General features: G+C 34.4%; 1 long non-coding RNA gene across 1 annotated transcript in view; it reads left to right on the top strand.

The window, feature by feature from the left end:
• LOC117979422 (uncharacterized) overlaps positions 1–15,846 on the top strand; it is a 51,145-nt gene extending 35,299 nt beyond the window's left edge. The window contains exon 4 of the long non-coding RNA XR_008624558.2: positions 15,656–15,846. This is a non-coding gene — a long non-coding RNA (uncharacterized LOC117979422). The remainder of the gene's footprint in view (positions 1–15,655) is intronic.
• Positions 15,847–24,672: the final 8,826 nt, after the last annotated feature.

Here is a 24,672-nt window from a genome sequence, read left to right as displayed (position 1 = left end):
CATTAAAGCTATTACAGCAAGTTGAATAACATCATTTTGTTCAATGCCCTTTGGATATAATCTCTTCTGTTTGGAGCTGGAAGTGTGTGGAGTTTGCATGTTCTTCCCATGTCTGCATGAGTTTTATCCAGGTACTCTGATTTCCTCTCACATCCCAAAGATGTGCACGTTAGGTTCATTCATGTGTCTAATGTTCCCAGATTGCGTGAGTGTTGGTGTGCATGTGTAAACCCTGTAATGGGAAGAAATCCTGTCCACAGCTGATTTCTACCTTGCACACTGAGCTGCAATTCTGAACTGAAATAAGCATGTGAACAGTAATCTTACTTGTGCTTGGTAATCTTTCTTAAACGTATGTATAGCTCACATTTATTTAAATGTTTGATACTACAGATGTTTTGAGCCCTAGTTTAAAGTTTGGCAATGATTTGTGACCAGAAATATGATGTAGGAATTTGACTGTTGTTTATATCGAGTAGCTTATGATAAAATTGGTTCTGTTAAATCTTTTTTCACTTAATGTCACAGTGTCCAAAACCTGTTGATGATATTAAGAGAAGACTCACTGTATACATTATAGCTAATCAAGTTTCAATTACATATGCCTTTCTAGTATATATAATGAAATATAAATTTTCATTCTGATTTATTACATAACAATTTCATTGATCTTATTAAATATTGCCTTGCCTATGTGACGCTCAGTATATTTATTGCCTAAGCTTATTGGAATAACAAAAGTGCCCATTATCATAGTAGTTAATGACAGGAAATGCCATGATTCTTTAGGTAGCATGGCACATTTGTTAGGAAGACAGACTCTGCAGTCATAGTGCCTGAATTTTAACAGTGACTTAACTGCTTACTAGATACATGACCTTGAGCAAGTTAAACAACATTTGAGCCACAGTTTCCTCTTCTGTAAAAGATAACTAATAACATCTATCCCAATAGGTTGTTGAGGGTTTAAATGAGATAAAGCATGCAAAGTATTCAAAAGCCTTTGGCACATGCTGAAGAATCAATAAATATTAACTTTTATTAAGTAAACACTTGAAGTTTTAAGCATTCTAAATAATCATAATTTCTAAAGAGTATGTACTAATTTAGAGTTTACAAATGCTATCCCATATATTATACAATTTTATCCTGTGTGGTAATCTTATGTGAAGGTATCAAAATTCCTGTTGAAGGAAGGAAGGATTGGTGTATTAGCCCATTTTCTTACTGCTACGAAGAAATACCTGAGACTGGGTAATTAATAAAGACGAAGAGATTTAATGGACTCACAGTTCCACATGGCTGGAGTGGCCTCACAATCATGGCAGAAGGTGAAGGAGGAGCAAAGTTATGTCTTACATGGCAGCAGGCAAAAGAGCATGTGCAGGGGAATTTCCCTTCATAAAATCATCAGATCTCATGAGATATATTCACTATCACGAGAAAAGCATGGGAAAACTTGCCCTCATGATTCAGTTACCTCCTATTGGGTCCCTCCCGTGACACATGAGGATTATTGGAGCTACAATCCAAGATGAGATTTGGGTGGGGACACAGCCAATCTATATTAATTGGATTAAGTTGATATACTGTACTAAGTATCAGACTAAGGGCTTTCATATAAGGCAAGTGCCATTATTAATATGATTTTGGAGATGAGGAAACTGTGGATTACAGGGAATAAGTTTGCTCAAATTCCTAACTATTAAATGAAGAAAAAGGAAAAGAGATGTATAGTCTGAATTTTAACTATTTCCTTGTGATATTATTACCAGGAACTGTGGGAATCCTCAGGTCTTATCTAACTTGGAAGAAAAAGTTCAACCAAGAGATGCAACAAGAGTTAAGTAGCAGGTTTTGTTGAAGGAAGATAAAGTACGTTCCTAGAGTGAAGTAAAAAACAGCTCCAGGCTGGTTCAGTTTGCAAAAATAGTAGCAGTAGTGTTTATCTAAAGAGACAGTACACTCTGAGAGATGGGACAGAATCTGCTTGAAAGAATGAGCCAGCAGCAGCTAGTGCTAGGGGACCCTCTTTATGAGAATCTTACATGATTAGTTTTGAAGGGGCATGAGGGGATGTTATTTGCAAGCATGTTTGAGTTCCTTTTGAACACACATGCTCCACGGTTGTAAATGCTAGTAGTACACATGTTGCATGTCTTATTAGCATTTAAAAGCTCAACCTGGCCAGGCACAGTGGCTCATGCCTATAATCCCTGTACTTTGGGAGGCCTAGGTGGGTGGATCACCTGAGGTCGGGAGTTTGAGACCAGCCTGGACCACATGATGAAACCCCGTCTCTACTAAAATTACAAAAAATTAGCTGGGCGTTGTGGTGCATGCCTGTAATCCCAGCTACTCAGGAGGCTGAGTCAGGAGAATCATTTGAACCCGGGAGGGGAGGTGGACATTGTAGTGAGTCGAGATTGTGCTACTGCACTCCAGCCGGGGCAACAAGAGCAAAATTCTGTCAAAAACAAAAAACAAAAACAAAAAAACCTCCACTCAGGGCTTTTTTTTTTACTATTATAATAAGCAAAAGGCTACTCTAGAGTGAGTTCTTGGAGGAACGTCCATGCTCTTCAGCAGGGAAAATCTCTAGCATGGTTGTCTCCAGCTAGGGCCTGATAAATTCCTTTTAAGGCTGGAGGAGCCAAACCACAAGGCCAGAAGTAGCAAGTGTAGCCATTTATTTCATTCAGTTCTCAAACTGCTATGAAGAAATACCCAAAACTAGGTAATTTATAAAGAAAGAGGTTTAATTTACTCACAGCTCTGCATTGCAGAGGAGGCCTCAGGAAACTTAACAATCATAGAGGAAGGCATCTCTTCACAGGGCAGGAGGACAGAGTGAGTGGTGAGCAGAGAGGGAAGCCCCTTATAAAACCATCAGATCTTGTGATAACTCATTATGATCATGAGAACAACATGGTGGAAACCACCCCCATGATTCAGTTATCTCCACGTGGTCCTGCCCTTGCAACATGGGGATTATTAAGATTCAAGGTGAGATTTGTATGGGGACACAGAGCCAAACCCTATCATTCTATCCATGGCCCTTCACAAATCTCATACCCTCACATTTCAAAACACAATCATGCCCTTCCAACAGTTCCCCAAAGTCTTAACTCATTCCAGCATTAACCCAAAATTCCAAGTCCAAAATCTCATCTGAGACAAGGCAAGTGCCTTCCACCTATGAGCTTGTAAAATCAAAAGCAAGTTAGATTCTTCCTAGATACAGTGGAGGTACAGGCATTGGGTAAATACACTTGTTTCAAATGGGAGAAATTGGCCAAAACAAATGGGTTACAGGCCCCATGTAAGTCCGAAATCCAACAAGGCATTCAGCAAATCTTAAAGTTCCAAAATGATCCTCTTTGATTCCATATCTCACATCCAGGTTACACTGATGCAAAAGGTGGGCTCCCATAGCCTTCGGCAGCTCCACCCCTGTGGCTTTGCAAGGTACAGCCCCCCTCCCAGCTACTTTCATGGGCTGGTGTTGAGTGTCTGCAGCCTTTCCAGGCATACAGTGCAAGCTGTCAGTGGATCTACCATTCTGGGGCTAGGAGGATGTTGGCCCTCTTCTCACAGATCCACTAGGCAATGTCCTAGTGGGGACTCCAACCCCCCATTTCCTTTCTGCACTGCCCTAGCAGAGGTTCTTCAGGATGCCTTCACATCTGCAGCCAACGTCTGCCTGGACATCCAGGTGTTTCTATACACCCTCTGAAATCTAGGTGGAGGTTCCCAAACCTCAATTCTTGATTTCTGTCCACCCACAGGCTCAACACCACATGGAAGCTGCCAAGGCTTGGGGCTTGCACCCTCTGAAGCAATGGCCTAAGCTGTATGTTGGCCCTTTTTAGCCACGGATGGAGCTGAAGCAGCTAGGATGCAGTGCACCATGTTCTGAGGCTGCATAGAGCAGCGGGCCTGGTCCTGACCCAGAAACTATTTTTCCCTCCTAGGCCTCCAGGTCTGTGATGGGAGGGGCTGCTATAAAGGTCTCTGCCATGCTCTGGAGACATTTTACCCATTGTCTTAGTCATTAGCATTTGGTTCATTACTTATGCAAATTTCTGCAGGAGGCTTGAATTTCTCCTCAGATTTTTTTTTTTTCAATCACAACATCAGGTTGAAAATTTTCCAAACTTTTATGCTGTTTCCTATTGAACACTTTGCCAGTTAGAAACTTCTTTGACAGGTATCCTAAATCATCTCTCTGAAGTTCAAACTTCCACAGATTTCTAGGGCAGGGGCAAAAATGTCGCCAGTCTCTTTGCATAGCAACCGTGGCCTTTACTCTAGTTTCCAACAAGTTCCTCATCTCTATCCGAGACCACCTCAGCCTAGACTTCATTGTCTATATCACTATCAGCATTTTGGTCAAAGCCATTCAACAAGTCTCTAGGGTGTTCCAAACTTTCCTACCTTTTCCTGTCTTCTTCTGAGTCCTCCAAACTGTTTCAATCTCTGCCTATTACCCAGTTTCAAAGTGGCTTCCATGTTTTTGAGTATCTTTACAGCAGCACCCCACTCTCTGTGGTACCAATTTGCTATATTAGTCAATTCTCACACTACTATGAAGAAATACCCAAGACTGGGTAATGTATAAAGAAAAGAGTTTTAATTGACTCACAGTTCTACACTGCTGGGGAGGCCTCACGAAACTTAGTCATCACAGAAAGCACCTTTTCACAGGACAGCAGGATAGAGTGAGTGCCCAGCGAAGGAGGAAGCCCCTTATAAAACCATCAGATCTTGTGAGAACTCACTATCACAAGAACAGCATGGCGGAAATTACCCCCGTGAGTCAACCATATTTCCACCTGGTCCCGCCCTTGACACGTGGGGATTATTGATTCAAGATGAGATTTGGATGGGAACGCAGAGCCAAACCATATAACCATTGTCACTTTTGCTTACTGTTAATGTGCAGCTCTGACTATCAGTGGGTAGCACCTCTAAGACTTCTTTTCCCAGGGGGCTCCCTTGCCTGCTCATTTCTGGCTATCTGCCCACTCTAACAATATGTTATTTTATAATATGTATAAAGATAATAAGGGTTTTGTCTATTAATTCCTGCATTGGTTTAATGTATGGTAAGATTAATATGTATAGCCATCACATTAATGAAAGAACAAGCACAATGGTGCTTGAAGTGAAAATTAACAGTTTTTATTATGGAGTTGACAATGTGCTATATTCAGTAAGTTTTCTGAGCAAACAAAATTATGGAATTATAATAATTAATCATTTGCTGTTTATGTGGATATTGAATGACATAACTTTTTAAATGCCTTAACTTTTCAAAAAATGAATATTTGTTTCAGATAAAAAAGCTTTTTAAATATCTTACTCTCCCTTCTCTGCTTTATTGGATAAGTTGCACTGGAGAACATGGGGCATGTTTGATGACCAAATATTTTTCAGTGATCCTATATCATTTTTCCTAGCACAGCCTATAAGAGAAGAGTAAAATAGATGGAGGTGAATGCAAGGTGAATGTTTTGTGTTAAAATATTTCATATAAAATTCCTAATGATGACTTTTATGCCTATCTAATTAATTGCAACTCTGAGTTTATCAAATACTAAGAAAATTCATCTGCAGTATGTTATTAAGCTTAGTTCATCTTTTGCTTGCATTTAAATATTATTTTTAATCTATAGTAGCATAAAACACAGTTTATTTTTTTAAAAAATAACCTTTCATTGAGAAAAGTCTCTTGACATTTGTGTTTGCAAATATTTTTTAGATATGACCCCAAAAGCACAGGCAATAAAAGTAAAGACAAATGAGATTGCCTCAACCTATAAAGCTTCTGCACAGAAAAGGAAGCAATTTTCAGAGTGAAGAGACAACATATGGAATGGAATAAAATATTTGCAAACCATACATCTGAAGGAGTTGATATACAAAATATATAAGTCAAACAGCTCATAGCAGGAAAACAAATAGCCTGACTTAAAAATGGGCCAAGGACCACAATAGACATTTCTTAAAAGAAAACATAGAAATGATCAGCACATATATTACCAAATGCTTAACATCATGAATCATCAGGATAATGTAAATTAAAAGCACAATGGGATATAATGTCACATCTGTTAGAAAAGATTTTACCAAAAGGACAAGAGATACCAAGGGTTAGTGAGGATATGGAGAAAAGTAAATATTTTTACATTGTTGGTGAGTATGTAAATTAGTACAGCCATGATGAAAAATAGTATGGATGTTTCCCAAAAATATAAAATAGAACAACCATGTGACCTAGAAATTCCACTTCTGGGTATATAGCCAAAGGAAATGAAATCAGCATGTCAAAGAGATGCCTGCACTTCCATGTTCATTGCACCATTATAAACAATGACCAAGATATGGAATCAAGCTGAATGTCCATCAATAGATGAATGGATAAAGAAAATGTGGTATACACACACAATGAAATACTATTCAGCCTTTAAAAAAGAAGAAAATATCATCATTTGCATGGATGAAACTGGAAAAAATATGCTAAGTGAAATTAGCCAGACACAGAAAAGAAAAATTACTGACAAATTTTTGTGTATTTACCAAATGATGTCATTTACACGTGGAATCTAAAAAATCAAACTCACAGAAGTAGAGAGTAGAATGCTGGTTACCAAGGGCTGGCGTGGGTAGGAAGAGGGTGGTAACGTGGAGTTGTTCATCAAAGGGTAAACAGTTTCAGTTATATAGGAGAAATACGTTCTGGAGATCTAGTGTACAGCATGGTGATGATAGTTAATAATGTACTGTATACTGGAAAATTGCTGACAGAGTAGATTTTAAATGTTCTCATCACAAAAAAATGGTAAGTATGTGAGATGTTAGATATATTAAATTGATTTAATTATTCCACAATGTATACATGTATCAAAGTAACACATTGTACCCAATTTTCATTTGTCAATTAAAAGTAAACAAAATTTTTGAATAATCTGTTTCAAATTGTCCTATATTATAAACCTGTTTGGTGACATATAACTATGACACTTGTAGCATGTTGCACACAGGATTTTTCTGGGGGTAAAATGAAAGTGCTTGTTAAATAAAGTATAAGATATAATATCTATTAACATTTTTGAAATTGAATGTTTAGTAAATATGAGTTGGTTGAAAGTTATATATGCCAAACTCAAATTTTCAAGGAAATAAGTGTTCTTGGATAAAAATGTGTTAAATGCTATTTTTGACAATTTATATATATTTCAAATTTTAAAGCTATTATTCAGACAGCATGGATGTAGGAAAATTGTGTATGTGTATATTCTTCTATCTGCTCCTACATATGTATGTGTTTACATATATATAACATTTAATACATAACATATATCATATGGAATGAGTTTCATTTCATACATAACATATTCATATACATATATAGATTACTAGTTATCAAAATATTATTGCAATCATATTTTTGGTAGCACACTGTTACATCTAATTTACACATATTTATCAGAATTTTCATTTGTTCTTTCCAAGAATGTAAGGGTATATAAGGTAATTTTTCCCATTTTGCACATGAGGAATTCAAGGCTTAGAAAAGTTTGAAACTTGCTAATGGTCACAGCCATTATTAAAATTCAAATTGATCTGGTGACAAATATGTATTTTTTCCACCATATTCTGCTATTTTGACTTTTTAAAATGTTAAAGCTTACAATTTATTTTCAGTTAATTATGTTTCCTATTTTCTTAATATATTATACTAGCAGCATATTCATTCTAATCTATAAAAGTAGAGATAAAACATTTAATGATTTTATCTGGATAGGTTAGTAAATTAACTTATGGTAATTAACAACTGTCTTGGTCTTTTTGCTATATGTACAAACATTTTCTAAATTATATAGGTTGGAGATACACACATATAAAACCCATATACAAATCTTATAAGAAAAGACATAAATAATAATGAGCCATGATATAGAATATAGGAATATAAAGTCAGTAAGCTTGGCTGTTGTGTGATGTTGCTAAAAGTTTCATCCTTGAAATAGGATTAATATACCTTTTTTTAATCAATAGTTTTGAAAATGTAAGAGTATCACATATTCAAAAACATTTTGTAATTTGTATAAATCTCAATGTTAGTATAAAATTATTCTAAAATTAAATTTTGAGTTTTGAATAGTGTGGATTATGCTATAATGATTATAAATATAACTATTCTTACATAGAAATACATATGCTATAAATAAAACAATAAATTACTGTTATTATATAGATATCATTTATACAATAATTATTACGAACCTTTACATTTTACCTTGATAATCTGAACATTGATCATCTACTACAAACTATTCTTAAGATAATGTATAATTGTTGCAATCAGAGCTGAACACAATTTGCATTAAAGTTTGTTCTTTCCATTACTGTACTATAATGTCAGTGAAAAAAACTCATTTCCTTTTGTATTAGAAACACATTTGGAAGGATTTTAACGATAAATATGCTTCATTTGTTTCTTAGCTAGAATAAATCTCTCTTGAGAACGGAATTTTTAAATTAAAGAATTAATGCATTTGAAAATGTTTCTAAACTTTTATAAATCATTAAAGTCTTCATAGTTTATTATTGTTTCATGCTACAGAACAAATTTGAATTTAGAGAAGTCTTTTGATACATCAGAATCCAAAGTCAAAATCTGAAACATTATACATATTTACGTATAATTTATATAATTTGAGTAATTACATGCATAGAACATTTATATATGTTTATAATGCATTTTCCCTAACATAATCTCTCTTGGTACTTTCAACTATACATAAAAATTTCAGGGCAATTATTTTCTCTATTTCGAAAGCAAAAGATGTTCACTCTCAAGTACTTTCCCTGAGGTTATACAATGATCCTGTATATGACCTAGGGTTAGAATCTGGATCACCTAAATCCCTCTGATGGAAGTAAGATATTTCTTTCAGTGCTAAAGAAGCTTATAATAGTCTCGTTAGATTTTCTATAATCTCTCTATAAGTGGCATCAAATAGAAATTTCAAGTATTTTAGGTACAAGCTTTTCAACAACGTTGTTGCCAAGCTAACATACACAAAATGAAAGTCCATTTATTATGATGCCCCACTGACAATATTCAAATGATAGTAATCATCGAATGCAATACAAATTTTATTTCTATACAATCTAAACTGAAGTGATTTAATATAACATTTATCCAATCGACTAATATGTATTGAGTGTTCAATATGTGCCATACGCTGTTCTAAGTACTTAGAACTCATCAGTTAACAAAACAGGCACATATTCTAGCTTGTAGGAAATTAGGATGTTAGCTAGGAGTGACTGGCTTTAAACTATAAGCATGATAGATAAAAGTATGTTGGGTGTTAATAAGTGTTACTAGAAAAAATACAGTAAATAAAGCAGGGACCATAAAAGGTGACAAAAATATGGTGGAGGGAGGGGCGTTCATTAACAATTTTGCATAGTATGGTAAGGGTAAGGCTCAATGAGCAGGTGATCTTGAACAATGAGTTCATATGGTGGTGCCTGGTGTTTTGGTATATATATTTTTTTTTTTTTTTTTTTTTGAGACGGAGTCTCACTCTGTCGCCCAGGCTGGAGTGCAGTGGCGCGATCTCGGCTCACTGCAAGCTCCGCCTCCCGGGTTCACGCCATTCTCCTGCCTCAGCCTCCCGAGTAGCTGGGACTACAGGCGCCCGCTACCACGCCCGGCTAATTTTTTGTATTTTTAGTAGAGACGGGGTTTCACCGTGTTAGCCAGGATGGTCTCGATCTCCTGACCTCGTGATCCGCCCGCCTCGGCCTCCCAAAGTGCTGGGATTACAGGTGTGAGCCACCGCGCCTGTTTTGGTATATTTTAAGGAGGCAAAAGCAAAGGACTAGAGAAGACGGGGCAATAGAGGAGCAATAAAAGATGAGACAGAAAAGGAAGCAAGAGACCAACTCATGACAGCCTAACAGGGCCTCAATGTTTGCAGTAAATCAAACAGGAAGTCCCTGGAAGATTTTAAAGCAGAGGGATAAATTGCCTAATATACATTTTATCAGATTCAGCATGAATGTTGTGTTGATCATACAAAGTAGATAGGCAACTTGGGAAGCAGGGGGACCAGTTAGGAAGATAGTGAACTAAGTGAAGTAAGGGACAGTAGTGGCGTAAACAAAGCGGAAGTCGTAAAAGAGGGGTCCAGTCCAATTTTAGGTATATCAGAACCAATTTTAGGTATATTGGGAGAAAAATGCTATGTCATGACAGATTGGATGTGGAATACTAGGGAAGAAGAAAAGTCAAGAATGATGGCGATGGCTGGGTGTGGTGACTGACGCTTGTAATCCCCACAGTTTGGGATGCCGATGCGGGCGGATCACCTGAGATCAGGAGTTCGAGACCAGCCTGGCCAACATGGTGAAACCCCATCTCTACTAAAGTTACAAAACTTAGCCAGGCACACGCCTGTAATCCCAGCTATTCAGGAGGCTGAGGCAGGAGAATTGTTTGAACTCGGGAGGTGGAAGTTGCAGTGAGCTGAGATACCATGCCACTGCACTCCAGCCTGGGCTACTGTAGCCAGACTGTGTCAAGAAAAAAAAAAAAAAAAAGACAAAAGAATGATGGTGAGGTTTTCGTCCTGAGTAACCTGTGGAATGGATTGCCATCAATGAGATGGGCCCGGCTCTGGGTAGGAATAGATTCAGTGTAGGGAGGTATCAGGCTTATTTGGTTTGAGATATAGTATGTTCCATTTGCCTATCAGTTTTATCAAGTATGCAGTTGGATATATAAGACTGGAGCTACAGGAAATGGTCTGGACTGAAAATGTGGGAATAATTGCTATTAGAGATAGTATACAATATCATAAGATTGAGTAAGACCAGCAAAAGAGAGAGTGTAGTTAGAGAACAGAAAAGGGCCAATGACAGGCCTGGATCACTCCAATATTGTGTACTGAGAGAAGAGAAAGAATCAGGGGGGAAAAAAAATCCCAGTGAACTAGTGTAGTAGAATGAAAAGCAATGAAGTGGAGTTTCCTAGAAGCCAAGTGAAGAAATTTTTATAAATTACTGTACACTGTAAACTAAATGAATTATAGCAGGTTGGAAAGAGAAAACACCTTTATTGGTGATTGAAGAGAGAAATAGGGGGAGAGGAATTAGAGCATGAAAATGTAAAGAAGTCTTTTGGGTTTTCCTGCAAAGAGAAACAATGAAGTGCAACAGAATTTTATGGTGTTTTTAAAAAAATAAAATAATTAACATTTTTTGTTTATATGCCAATGGGGTATGGTCCAATAGAGAAGGAGACATTTATGATGTAAGAGAGGTTAATTATAGAACTAACATCCTTGAGTAGGAAGAAGAGGATGAAATCTACTGATCAAATGAAAGAAATGGCCTTCAATAAGATCAACTTTATATGATACATTTTATAATTCTATGTTTAAGTATACACCCAGAAGTCTTAAATTGGTTTCTATACATTCAAATATATTTCTAATTTAATGCAAATTAATAACTGCTTATAAAAGATTTTGCTCATATTCTCTGTAAAGATCCATCTCAACAATATAGCAATTAACTGAGTACAGTTAAATGGAGTTCAGTGTTTAGACACGACACATGCATTAAAATGACTCATTCAACAAACATTGGCTGAACATTTACTGTATCCTTTAATTCTTTCTGAATAAGTATTGCTTCTTATCAAGAGCATGGATTAAAATAAGGTTAATAAGGAACCATTAGATTTCATAGCTGTGTATAACTGCTTTAAGGTTTTGACTGGACTATGGTAATGAAATAAAAGAGTCAATTCATAACATCAGGAGTGAGACAAATTTGCAAAAAGATCTTTTTAAATTAAAAGATTTAAAAGCACAAACTAAAATTACTTGGGTTTTTAGGGTAGTTACTGTAGAAGGAATTATGATATAATTTCACAGTGTCTGATTTCTTAATGAATCGGAATTTCCTTCAAGGTTAATTTTGCTTCTTGGAAAGATGTCAATACTTTATTTTCATTTTATACATGCTATGAATTGATTCATAAAATATTCAGGCATCTCTTCATTATATAACAGTCAAAACCTATTTTCCAAAAAATTAAAGCAGATATACGGAGAAAATATATACAATTTATGCTAAATGTTCAAAGGACTATTTTCATCAAAATAAAGTATTGTAAATATTGATCAGAGTTAAAATTGAACACTAAATAAATACATAGTGATATCAAACATATATATGTATACAAGTGTTATCTTGGAATAGTATATTACATTTTTGTATAGTTGTATTTCTCCCTTAGATGTTAAATTTCATGTTTGGTATAAAAACAACAGTTATATCTGCCCACCCTTGTCCAATTAATTTGAATTTCCTATGCATTCATCAAAGAGCACATTTTATATTTTCTGATAGCTTTATAATTTTTATTAAATACTATATTTAAAGTAATACAATATATTTAAATTGGCTTAATATTATACATCTGTTGTCTCATAATTTACCTTTTATATTTATTCATGTACATATATAAATATGCATGTCAATTTCTGAATGTCTCTCATATCACAGGAAAGTTATTTTCATAAATTTGAGGCATTGATTGCCCATCATTTATTTTGCGCTTGTGACTATCCTTTCTGACAGCATATTTTCAATACTTTTTTATTCTCTTCATATGTTATTATCTAGTTCATATATTATTATTTAGCATTTTTATTTCTCTACTCTTCAAGGCATTTGCACCTTCTCAAAACTCCAATTTTCTCATGGTCCAACTTGAGAAGACACCTGCATGAAGTGTTTCTCTTTATTACAGTCTGCCTTTAAATTCATATTTATACCATATTTGCTTATATCGGCTTATCAACCAAGAGTATAATTACCAGATTATAAGAATCTGCTGGCATATAGTTGGCTTTCAACAGGTACTGGCTAATTGAGTGAATGAATGAATATTTGCACTCAGATATAAAGTTATGTTCTACATTAATGAGAACACAAGTGCAGCTGCTGCAGCAAAGAATCAGAATAACAGTGACCTGTGATATAGTGAATATCAATATGTCAGGAATTCAGTCTCCTTTTAATTTATTACTCTGCCCATTTGGGGGGCATCACTCAAAACTACCTGGTCCATAAGGAATCATAACCAAAGCTGTGTTCTAGCCATTGTGAGGGTACCTTCATTACAAGGTCATGCATTTACCATTTCATTTAACATTAGTCAGAATTAGTGACATGTCCTCCACCTGCTGCAATAAAATCTGGAATTCTAGTCTTTATTATTGGTAGCCCACCATTCAGCTAAAATTTATGGTTCCATCACTAAAGCAAGACAGAGAGTTGTAGTAACCTCTGTTTCTTCATTTGCTTATAATCCTTGATTTTCCTTTTGCATATTTCTTGACCTTTGAACTTTGAACTTTGGAAAAAAAAACATATTAACCACAGTATCGAGAGTCTGAATAAAAGGAAAAGAAAATGCAACATAATTAACTCATTTTACCAAATGAGAAAATGTAATAGGTTAAATTTTTAACGTCTGCACTGGACAAAATCAAAACATTTTTCTTTGTATTTTCTTTCTAATTTTGATTGACACTAATCATGTTACATAAATACAGAGAAAAGAACATAATTATTATATACCAATATTCCAACACATATATACATTTATGTACATACACACTATATATATGAAAACACACATACAAGCACATACACACTTCTCTACTCTTAAAGACATTTACATTTTTTCAAAACTCCATTTGTCTAGTATCTCTGTGAAGTTTGTGATAGCTGTCTGAGTGAAGCACCATCATTTACTATTTTTCTGGGTTTCCTTCTAATAGGATGTTTTAAACTTCTCACATCTGCTACAAAAGATATGTCGCACACCTATCCATACATTTTAATGAAAAAATAAAGGCAAAAAATAGGAAATTACTTATAAAAAATCAAATTATTTAAATGTTTGAGTGAGGATGTGAAGTCATGGACATTTTTGTATGATTTTGAAAACATACAGATAAAATAATATAGTATTTGATGTTATTATAAACCGTATATGTTTATTCTATAAAATTTATCACAAGATTATGTAAAAACAATAATGAAATTAGGAATGTGCCAAAACTTCATGCGTTTTTAGGAGAGATTTGTGGCTCTCAATACATAAAGTTTATGCACAAAGCCATAAATCATTTCCAGCATTTTTTTGTTATTCTTAAAAATCAGTCTTAAATAAGAGGAGGTAGAGTGTCAGCCTGCAGCAAACACAGATATGATATGGTGTCATTTTGTTGATCGGTGCTTAAGAAGACCGAATATTTCATATACTCCTCCAGGGGGCTTTTCTGACCTGTCATGCGTGGTTGAAATATACTGCTTCTCCCCTCTGGAAATTAGTTTACTGTGAGGCCTTCTTTAATGTTGTAGAGCCATAAATCTTCTAGGAAGTTAATAAAATTGTTCTTAGCTGCTGCTGGTCCATTCTTATTACAAGGATTAAACTGCCCTGTTCTTAATTGCAGAGTACAGATTGCTGTTGCAGGTTTTTCACTTGTAATAAAATGAAGTAATCTCTGAAGAATAATGATAGGACTAGGCAGGAATCATTCACCTCTTGTCTTCTAAGGGAAATGCTTTTTGTTTCCATGGAGATGCCTTTTATATATGATGAAAGGTACATGGGAGAAAGAAAAGCTAATAGGCTCAGGGTTTCATTTGGAGGGGTTAATACGACATGCAGACTCATTTGGTTTTGCTGGAATCACTAGTAGTGCAGTTGCATAAGTAGCATTTTCTCCCAATAGTCAATTAAACATCAATAATTTGCCAACAGCATAAAACTGGTATTGTATATATACACTTGATTTTTTCTCCATTCAATGTTATAATTAGGATGTTTGCCCCTAAGTTTTAGTACTCAAACTAACTCAACCAACTATAAAGTCTGATCTTTGGTAAGAGGGAGATTGTTTATATTCACATTAAAATAAAAAAGAAAGACTATAGTGGCAAACTACTGAGATACTTTAATATATACATGTTTATACATAATCAATTTTTTTCTCCCTTAAAGACTAGACACATTATAAAATAATGTGGTAAAATGATCTAGTCAATGTTAAAGATATTACGATAACTTTATCATCATCAACATCAATATTGTCATAATCAAAAATATTAGAAACCTATTCAAAATACCACTTAATGGGGTGCTTACTGTCTTCTAGACTTTTGTTCTCTTTTTATTTTAAAATATATTAGCTTATTTAATCTTTACAATAACTCTACAAATGAGGTACTATGATCTTCTTCATGTTTTGCTCTGACTGTAAAGACGTAATGTAACTTCAACATCAGAGCTTTTAAAAATACATTCATCTTATACATAAAATAAATAGGTTGTAGTTTTACTAATTAACAATGTATGGATCATCCACTTTACAGGTATTTTTCTTGTCATGAATGATTCCACCTTTTCTTTTTGCTAAGGTACAACACATTAGACATATTCTTAGTAGAAGCTTTAGACAATGAGGAAAATGGAAATAAGATTGGTTGAGATCTTAAGACTTTCCAGGAACTGAGATACCACTTAATACGTTCAATCTCATTTCAGTTCTCTACAAATCTTGGAGACAATATTTCTCTAATGAGAAAATGTGTGTGCAACAAAAATGAAATTCAACATTTTCAAGGACAAGTGCTTGAAGCCTATTTTGGACTCAGGTCTGTACCCTTGCGACTCTCTCACAACACCTCTTCAGGTTTGTGTTAAGATGCCATTTTATCTATTCCTCTTTTAGGTGGGGTATTGGGTCATGGTTTCAAACCACTGGGAAAATTCTTCCTGGTTTTCTATAATCCATTCTAATGTGACTATTCTGTGTTTGCATACATAATTGGGATATTATGTATCATTTTAAATCATCATATTTTCAGTTGTTTCAATGTCCTATAAAACTGTTTTAATATAAAGTATTTGTTTTGTTCATCAGTGAAATAGTACATAGTAGTACATATCTCATTTGACATTTGACAACTAACACTTGAAAATATTTGCTTATTTATTTATTATTTTTAGACAGAGTCTTGCTCTGTTGCCCAGGTTGGAGTACAGTGGTGTGATCTCGGCTCACTGCAATCTCTGCCTCCCGGGTTCAAGCGATTCTCTTGTCTCAGCCTCCCGAGTAGCTGGGACTACAGGTGCATGCCACCACATCCCGCTCATTTTTGTATTTTTAGTAGAGATGGGGTTTCACCATGTCAGCCAGGCTGAGCTAGAACTCCTGACCTCAAGTGATCCATCCACCTCAGCCTCCCAAAGTGCTGGGATTATATATGTGAGCCACCACACCCAGCCAATACTTGAAAATATTTATGAAGATAAAAACCAAATCATTTAGAGTTCTTATAGGTCAATAAAAACTGAAATATATTATCAAAGCAATAATATTTTGTTCTTGAAAAAGTAAATACTTGGTTTCTTCTCAATTTTCTGATTTTAATGTGATGCTAGTTAGAGTTGAAAAGAAAGGTGGGTTAGATGATGACTATTCACTTTTAAACATGGTCTCTCTGCAAAGTAAAAGACTCAAGTAACACCTCTCCAGCTAAAACGAAGCTGATTATGCTGCAAAGTGAATTTGCAGCACATTAATCATAATTTGTGAATATGTTGTAGAGACCGTTTTTATAATGACTTACTGAAAAATGAGAAACCCTGAGTCCCTATCTCATTCATTTTATTGTTTATGAAGCTTCTAAAGTAGGAAAATTGAATGGCACCATAGGGATCAGAAGCAGCTGTTTGTGCTCTTTTGCTCACAGTTGATACAGTCATGACTCACACTCCTCCAAATTATGGAGATTTTTCAGCATTTTAACAAGCAACCTATGTTTATATTATTTTTCCATATCAGCATACATACTTCATGCTTAGTGAGGTTTGAATAAGAAAGAAACATACTATATAACTTGATCATTATATATCAGTTTACATAAACATACTTGGTCATAAATGTCCAATATTTTTCTATATAAATCTATCAAACATATCTCTTTAATAATAAATTTGCAAATGGTATCTTATATCTCTGTTTAATAAATGGAGCTGTTTTAAAAATATTTAGCTATTTTAGGTATTTTAAAAAATATTTCCTCCTAGATATAGCAATGTTTTCATATTTGTCAATGCATAGACAAGGTGGTACTTGGGCCAGAAACTTGAAGAATGCTTAAATGTTTTCTAGAAAGATGAAGAAAAGAAGGACATTTCAGCATGGGGAATAAATTGCATTAATGAAGGCATAAATGTATGGAAAAGTGAGGTACAAACATAATGTGCTTCAGGAAGGTGTAAGGGGTTTCCAGGAAATTAACATAAAGTTACAAACTGTGACAAGAGTAAAGGAAATAGAAAATCTTTTAAAAACTGTTACATATTTTGGATATTAAATCTTCATCAGATATATAGTTTGCAAATATTTTATCCCACTTTGCAGGTTGTCTACTAATTGTTGATTATACTGTGTGCTTGAAAATTGCTAAGATAGTATATTTCACATGTTCTCACTACAAAGACATAACTATATGAGGTAATGGATGTATTTACCAGCTTGATTCAGCCATTCCACAATACGCACATATACCTAAACATCATGCTGTACACCATAAAGATACAGAATTTGTATTTGTCAATTTAAAAAAAAAGCTAAATAATACTTTGGCTGGTTTTGAATCTCAGGAATCTTTTATGAAGACTTCGGGGCTATCATTTTGAAATGTGGACCTCAGGGTGGAAAGGGCCTTTTCCCCCTATATCTGTGGAATTTTGGCCTCAATGCCTGGCTCCAAGTTGTAACTTCTTGCTTGTTTTGGAGATGTGAGAAGCTTTGCTTTTCTTTGGATAAAACAACTAAGCTGTATTTAATGAATTATATCTTCCTGGCACACAAAAATGTGAGATTTCTTTCTGTCTTGCAGTCTCTTTAGTGGATTGCCTGTGAGGCAATCACAACTGGGTTTAGTGCTTATTTAATAATAAAACTATTTTCTTTCTTTTTAACATTTGTCAAGAAGATTTGTAGAATGGCATAATATTTTACTTATTTCTCCAATGCAAGAAAATCAAAAGCTTTGTGTGCCTTAACGATGATGAAGTTAATCATTAGAAAATCCTGTTGAAGTTTTGAAGAATGAAAATATGAATAGATAGGTGTTTTAGAAATAAATTATGAGCATAATACAGATAACTGGTTTATAGGAAAGGCTAATGACAAAGAAATACTTTAAGAAATAAAGTAAGAGCTTATACAAAAGGTTAGAGACTGGATGAAGTTAGTAATTCTGGAAACAGAAATGTCTAGGATAGATATAAAACTCCTGCACAGGTAGAACTGACAATGGAATAAACATTATGGGTGCTATAAATTTACCAATAATTTATGATAAATATTAAATAATAATAATTTACAATTACTTAATGAGTACTGTGTGCCACGAAACTGCTGTAATTACTGACATGTATGAAAATACACTCTCACCATAATCCTTTGAAGTAGATTCTATTACTGTGTTACAAATTAAGATATTGAGAGAAAGAGTTTGAGTCATTTGCTGAGGGTTACAGACCTGAGAATTCATGGTGGTTATTGCAATAAACATCAAAATTAAAACAAACATATCAATTAATTGAACATAAATAGAACAATGAAGAAAGAATGATACAGGAATAGGAAACCAAGGTGTTACTTTGATCAGGTCTGCCTGACCTGCTTGCTTTTGGTCATTTGTCTCTTGTTAATTTTTTTTCCCCCTTTTCTCATGAACTTGAAGGCTGCAGTAGCTGAAGGACACACCATTAAATGCTGAAACTTTTCACTGGTTATGTTATAGATAACGTTCACAAGTCACAATGGTAACAGTTGCTTCAGTTGTTTTTCAGAAACTTTGGCCAGCTCCTGGACAGCTCAAACTGGTTGAGACCACTGATCTTTCAACTGGGCCTGCACAAGTGCCCAAGAGATTACTTTTTGAGGTGGGAGAACCAAAAACTCCACCCCCAGATCATATTGATGCCACCATTTTCTGTACATATGTCCTATGAAATGCCATGAACTCTGGCTATTTAGTGTCACAAGGGAGGTCACAATCTTATTCCCTTCAGTCACTGCATGAGACTGAAAAAAGGAAAATCAAATTCAGGTTAGAATGGAGACATGCTGAGAAGCCAGGCCAGAAACGCCTCCGGGAACCTGCCATTGTTTGTTTAAAACAGTAAGTGGTGAAGAGTTTTTAAAAGTTTTTAAGAGTGATAGAACTTATTCGACTATTTCAGAAAGTAATAAAGCTATTAATAGCTGTGCAAGAATCTAATACCCACAGTGAAAAACTCCACATTAAAAGTTGAGCTGGCACATACGGATTAGGATGAAGATCTATCTTTTTCTAAATCTACATTTTGAGAGTCTGTACTATTTGGATGGTCATTCTACTTGGGCAGAATGAACTTGTCACTTCACTTATCCCCATTGCCAATTACTTTTCCCCATACCTTCCCTAACCCATAAATGTCCCTAAGCCTTGTCTTTAGGGAGGTGGAGTTGAGAGCTATTCTCCCACTTTCTCGCTTAGTTCCCTTGTGAACAAAATATTTTCTCTTTTACAAAACCCATGTCACAATGACTGACTTGCTGCAGGCAGGTGGGATGGATCTGGACCTGGCCAGTAACAAATATGTATAAACTTGGAAAGTTGATGGGTATTAACACCGAGTAAGAAAAAATGTCAACAGAACCACTAATCCAAGAATATTCTTTCACAAAGGATGAATCTTGGAAGACTGGCTTACTTAAAATTCTACGGCTGACTAAAAAGAATACGAGATGAAGAAGTATGGGGTGTATTCACTAGAACATAAAATATACACTATCAGTGTAAATGAGAGACATGTAAACTAACAAATAAAGTGCCCAGGTAGAGATCAGCGCTATTGGAAAAAAACTCATAGAAACTCTGAGGACCTTTTTCTTTGTCTTACTTTTTTAAGAAAAATCCTAGTAAATACTTAAACATCTGGGTAATTATAAACTCTGCTGCAGAAATTATACTTGAATGTATTTGTAAATGTAGGTATATGTAGCTATGTGTGTGCATATGTGTCTGTGAGTGTGCATATACACAGATGCACATATACACACATATGTATATACACATATATGTATAATGTGATATATATGTTATTCTAAATCTAAGTGAATATGACATACTGTGGAGGAACATATCTGTTAGAAATCAAAATTTCATCTCTGTTATTGACCTCTCTGAATGTTGCCTCCTTGAAATAACAGCAAAATCTATTCTTTCATAAGTTTTTAATTAGTTTTGTCAGTTAATCTGAGATGTCATTAATTAATGTACTTTGTGGCAGTATGATGCCTAAGGGCATTTAAAAAATTTGATTTTGTAGTAAAACTTCCTTGAATAAATGATTCATAAAATCAATACAACACTGTAATCCCTATATGACCAAAGGAGACAAATGCTACAAAATAGATTTTTTCTTTCTAGAAGTTATTTTTCTTTAAGTTCAGGGATACAAGTGCATGTCTGTTACATAGGTAAACTTGTGTCATGAGGGTTTGTTGTATAGATTATTTCATCACCCAGGTATTAAGCCTAGTACCCATTAGTTATTTTTCCCAGTCTTCCCCCTCCTTCCACCCACTACCCTCTGAAGAACCCCAGTGTGTGTTCCCCTCTAGGTGTCCATGTGTTCTCATCATTTAGCTCTGACTTACAAGTGAGAACATTGGTTTTCTGTTCCTGTGTTAGTTGCTAAGGGAAACGGCCTCCAGCTTCATCCCTGCAAAGGACATGATCTCAATCTTTTTCATGGCTGCATGGTATTCCGTGGTATATATCATGAAGAGGAATATTTGTAAAAGGCATGAAGATGTACTCTAAGATGTCAGCAGAAGAACATATATATAGCATAGAAATTATCAAATATGAGCAAAAGTCATTAAATATAAGCAAATTGTTATGTAATTTGTTATGAACAATGGAAAAAACAACTACATTAAGTTTAAAAGAAAAGATATAGGAGTATGACATCAACATCTCAAGTAACACCAAAAGAAACATCAGTTTTACCCACAAAAATAGCCAAATGAGTCTAGTATAATTTTATTGTGCCCTGTAATTTACCAATACAAAATTTACCCACTTTTTTGCCGATACTTTAAATTAACCTAACAAATGAAAGGCATACTTTCAGAATTCGGAATAACAAATACATCGCTCTCTCAAATTAAATTACATACACTTCACTAAATGAGTTTTAGAGAAATGTCACTTGGAAATAACATGGAATACAAATCAGTCTTCCCCTTTTTACTGAGGCAAAAGGAAAAAATAACATTACATTCCAGAAAGAGAGCAAGTCTCCACTGTTGATGGAAACATGTAAAGAAAGTAGATCTTTGGCAAAGATCAGAAAAACTTGGATGAATCACAACACATAAAATGATGCCTTTTTTACACAACATTCATAGGACTAACTAAAAGCTGTTGATAAAGTGACATAGCAGTTAGTAAAGCTTACATGGCTTTATATATACTTTTGTAAATATTAAAAAATTAAATAACCTGAAAGCTCATCTGCTGAAATTTCTACAATACTGGCTAGAAAATGAAACTCTAACTGCTCTAGAGCATGTGTGTCCATGTCTGTGTCTGTGTGTGTGTCCGTGTGTGTGTGTGTGTGTGTGTGTGTAGGTGCATGGGAATGTGTTTAGGTACTTGTCCTACTTGGTAGACCACAAGATTGGTATTTCATGCCCATCCAGGAACAGGATAAATGTCCTTCAGTTCATTCAGGGTCAGAACTAGAATTGCAATAGCCATATGAAGGAAATAATATTAAAAGAGCTGTCTCCAGTGTTCTAGAAACAAGGAAACCTCTGGCATGGAGAAATTAAAGGGACCGTTTTCTAAATCTGCCTGGGACATGAGAGGGAAAGGATCTCTTTCTTGGGGCTAGAATTTATATTATCCATATAGTCTCCAAACTTAGATGTTGACAAATGTGCATAAAATTGGTCCCAGGCTGACAAACCAGGGTATTTGCCAGATGTTATTCCCAAGGGAAACAAGCTCATGCAAAGCTGAACTTAATTATCACAGGTGCAACTTCATTCGATGAAGTCATAATTTCTCACATTATAAAGCATGTGAATAATAACTCACCATAGAATCAGCAAACAGGAAGTATAAAGCTAAAATAATTTTTAATAAATAACACAATCTTATAGAGGTTTAAATAATCAGACATGAAAATAAGTTAAAACTATAATAAAACAACAACTATAAAATTATAATAGGAAAATTTAGGAAAAAATTCAGAATTTGCAATTATTTAACTCATTGAATTAGAATTTTAATCCATTAGGTTAACCTCAGGTTAGGAAGATAAAATTAGTAAACTGGAAGGTAGATTAAGGAAATTTAGCTAAGGAGAAATTGAAAGGCATGAAAGTAAAATGAAAACGTTCAACATAAATTTGTTAAGTGTTCCAGAAAGAGATAAGGAGGAATCAGGTTTTCAAAAATAATTTATGTTATTATATAGAAATGTTATTAATTTGCATATGTTGATTATGTATTCTGTAACTTTGCTGAATTGATTTACTGGTTTGAACACCCTTTGGTGGAATCCTTAGGGTTCTCTATATATAAGATCATGTCATCTGCAAACAGGGACAATTTACCTTTTTCTTTTCCAGTTCTGAATCCTTTTATTCTTTCTCTTGCCTAATTGCTCTGACTAGGACTTCCAGTACTACGCTGAATAACAGTGGTGAGAGTGGGAATTTTTGTCTTGTTCTAGATTTAGAGAAAAAACTTTCAACCTTTCCCCTTTAAGTATGATGTTAGCTGTGGGCTTGTAATATACAGCCTTTATTGTGTTGAATTATAGTCCTTCCTTACCTAAATGTTGAGAATTTTTATTATGAAAGGATATTTAATTTTGTCAAATGATTTATCTTCATCTATTGAAATGATTATGTTTTTTGTTCTTAATTCTGTTAATACAGCATATTACATTTACAGATTTGTGTATGTTGAGCTATTCTTGCAACCCAGGCATAAATTCCACTTAATCATGGTGAATGATCTTTTTAATGAACTGTTGAATTTGGCTTGCTAGTATTTTGTTGAAGATTTTTGTATCTATGTTCATCAGTGAAAAGGCCACTGGCCTATGGTTTCTTTTTCATAGTGTCCTTGTCTGGATTTGGGATCAAGGTAATGCTGGCGTCATCAAATTAGTTTGGAAGTATTCTCTCCTCTTTAATTTTCCTAAAGAGTTTGAAAAGGATTGGTATTAGGTCTTCAAATGTTTGGCAGACCCCAGCAATGAATTTATCAGGTCCTGGGCTTTTCTTCAACATGAGACTTTTTATTCTGATTCAATCTCCTTACTCGTTATTTTTCTGTTGAGATTTTATGTTCATTATTCAATCTTGGTAGGTTGTACATGTTTAGGAATTTATCCATTTCCTTTAGGTTATTCAACTTCTTGACATATAACTGGTCATTTTTTTCTCTTGTGATCCTTTGTATTTCTGTTATATTAGTGGTAATGTCTCCTTAATTTCTGATTTATTTAAATCTTATTTTTTTCAGTCTAAAGGTTTATCAATTTTACCATTTCAGAAAAGTAGCTCTTACTATGGTTGATCTTTTCTATTGTTTTCATAGCCTCTATATTATTTATTTCTGCTCAGATCTTTATTATTTACCTGATTCTGCTTACTTTGGGCTTTGTTTTTCTTTTACTAGTTCCTTGATATGTAAAGTTAGGTGGTTTATTTAAGATCATTTTATTTTTCTTAATGCAGGCATTTATTGCTAAAAACTTCTCTCTTAGAACTGCTTTTGCTGCATCCTGTAAGTTTTGGTATGTTGTGTTTTCATTTTTATTTGTCTCAAGATTTTTTTTTTAATTTCCCTTTTGATTTCTACTTTCACTGAATGGTTGGTTGTTCAGGAGTACATTGTTTAACTTACGCATATTTGTGAATGTTTCAGCTTTCCTCCTGTTATCAATTTCTAGTTTCATCATTATGATCAGAAGAAATACTTGATATGCTTTCAGGCTTAAATTTTGGCACCTAACATTATCTATCCTGTTGAATGTTCGAATGTACCACATGCACTTGAAAAGAATGTGTATTCTGCTGCTGGTGGATAGAATGTTCTGTATGTCTCTGTTAGGTCTACTTGGTCTATAGCGTTGTTCAAGTTTGTTGTTTTCATATTGATTTTCTGTCTGGGTGACCTATCCATTGTTGAAACTGGAGTTGTTTACAGGTTTTAAAAAAAATACTATTTCTATGTTTTTTTCTATGCCTAAGTAATAAATATTTTAAAGTAAAGCAACTTTAAAAGACTACAATGGAAGTTTTAAATAATGCCTATGTTAAATTATTCTATAACTTGTATTCAAGGGATTGAATAAGCACCTCATTGTAACAAAAAGAATATGAAATGACATATATACAGAGGTGACTACAAGCTTTGCTTCTGGATGTTCTTAATCAAAGTGCTGCAGTAGATAATCTGCTTTTG

This window comes from Pan paniscus, chromosome 13 (assembly GCF_029289425.2).
Source record: "Pan paniscus chromosome 13, NHGRI_mPanPan1-v2.0_pri, whole genome shotgun sequence".
Taxonomy (NCBI): Eukaryota; Metazoa; Chordata; class Mammalia; order Primates; family Hominidae; genus Pan; species Pan paniscus.
The sequence above is the reverse complement of the archived record's forward strand: the minus strand, read 5'-3'. Positions and strand labels throughout refer to the sequence as shown.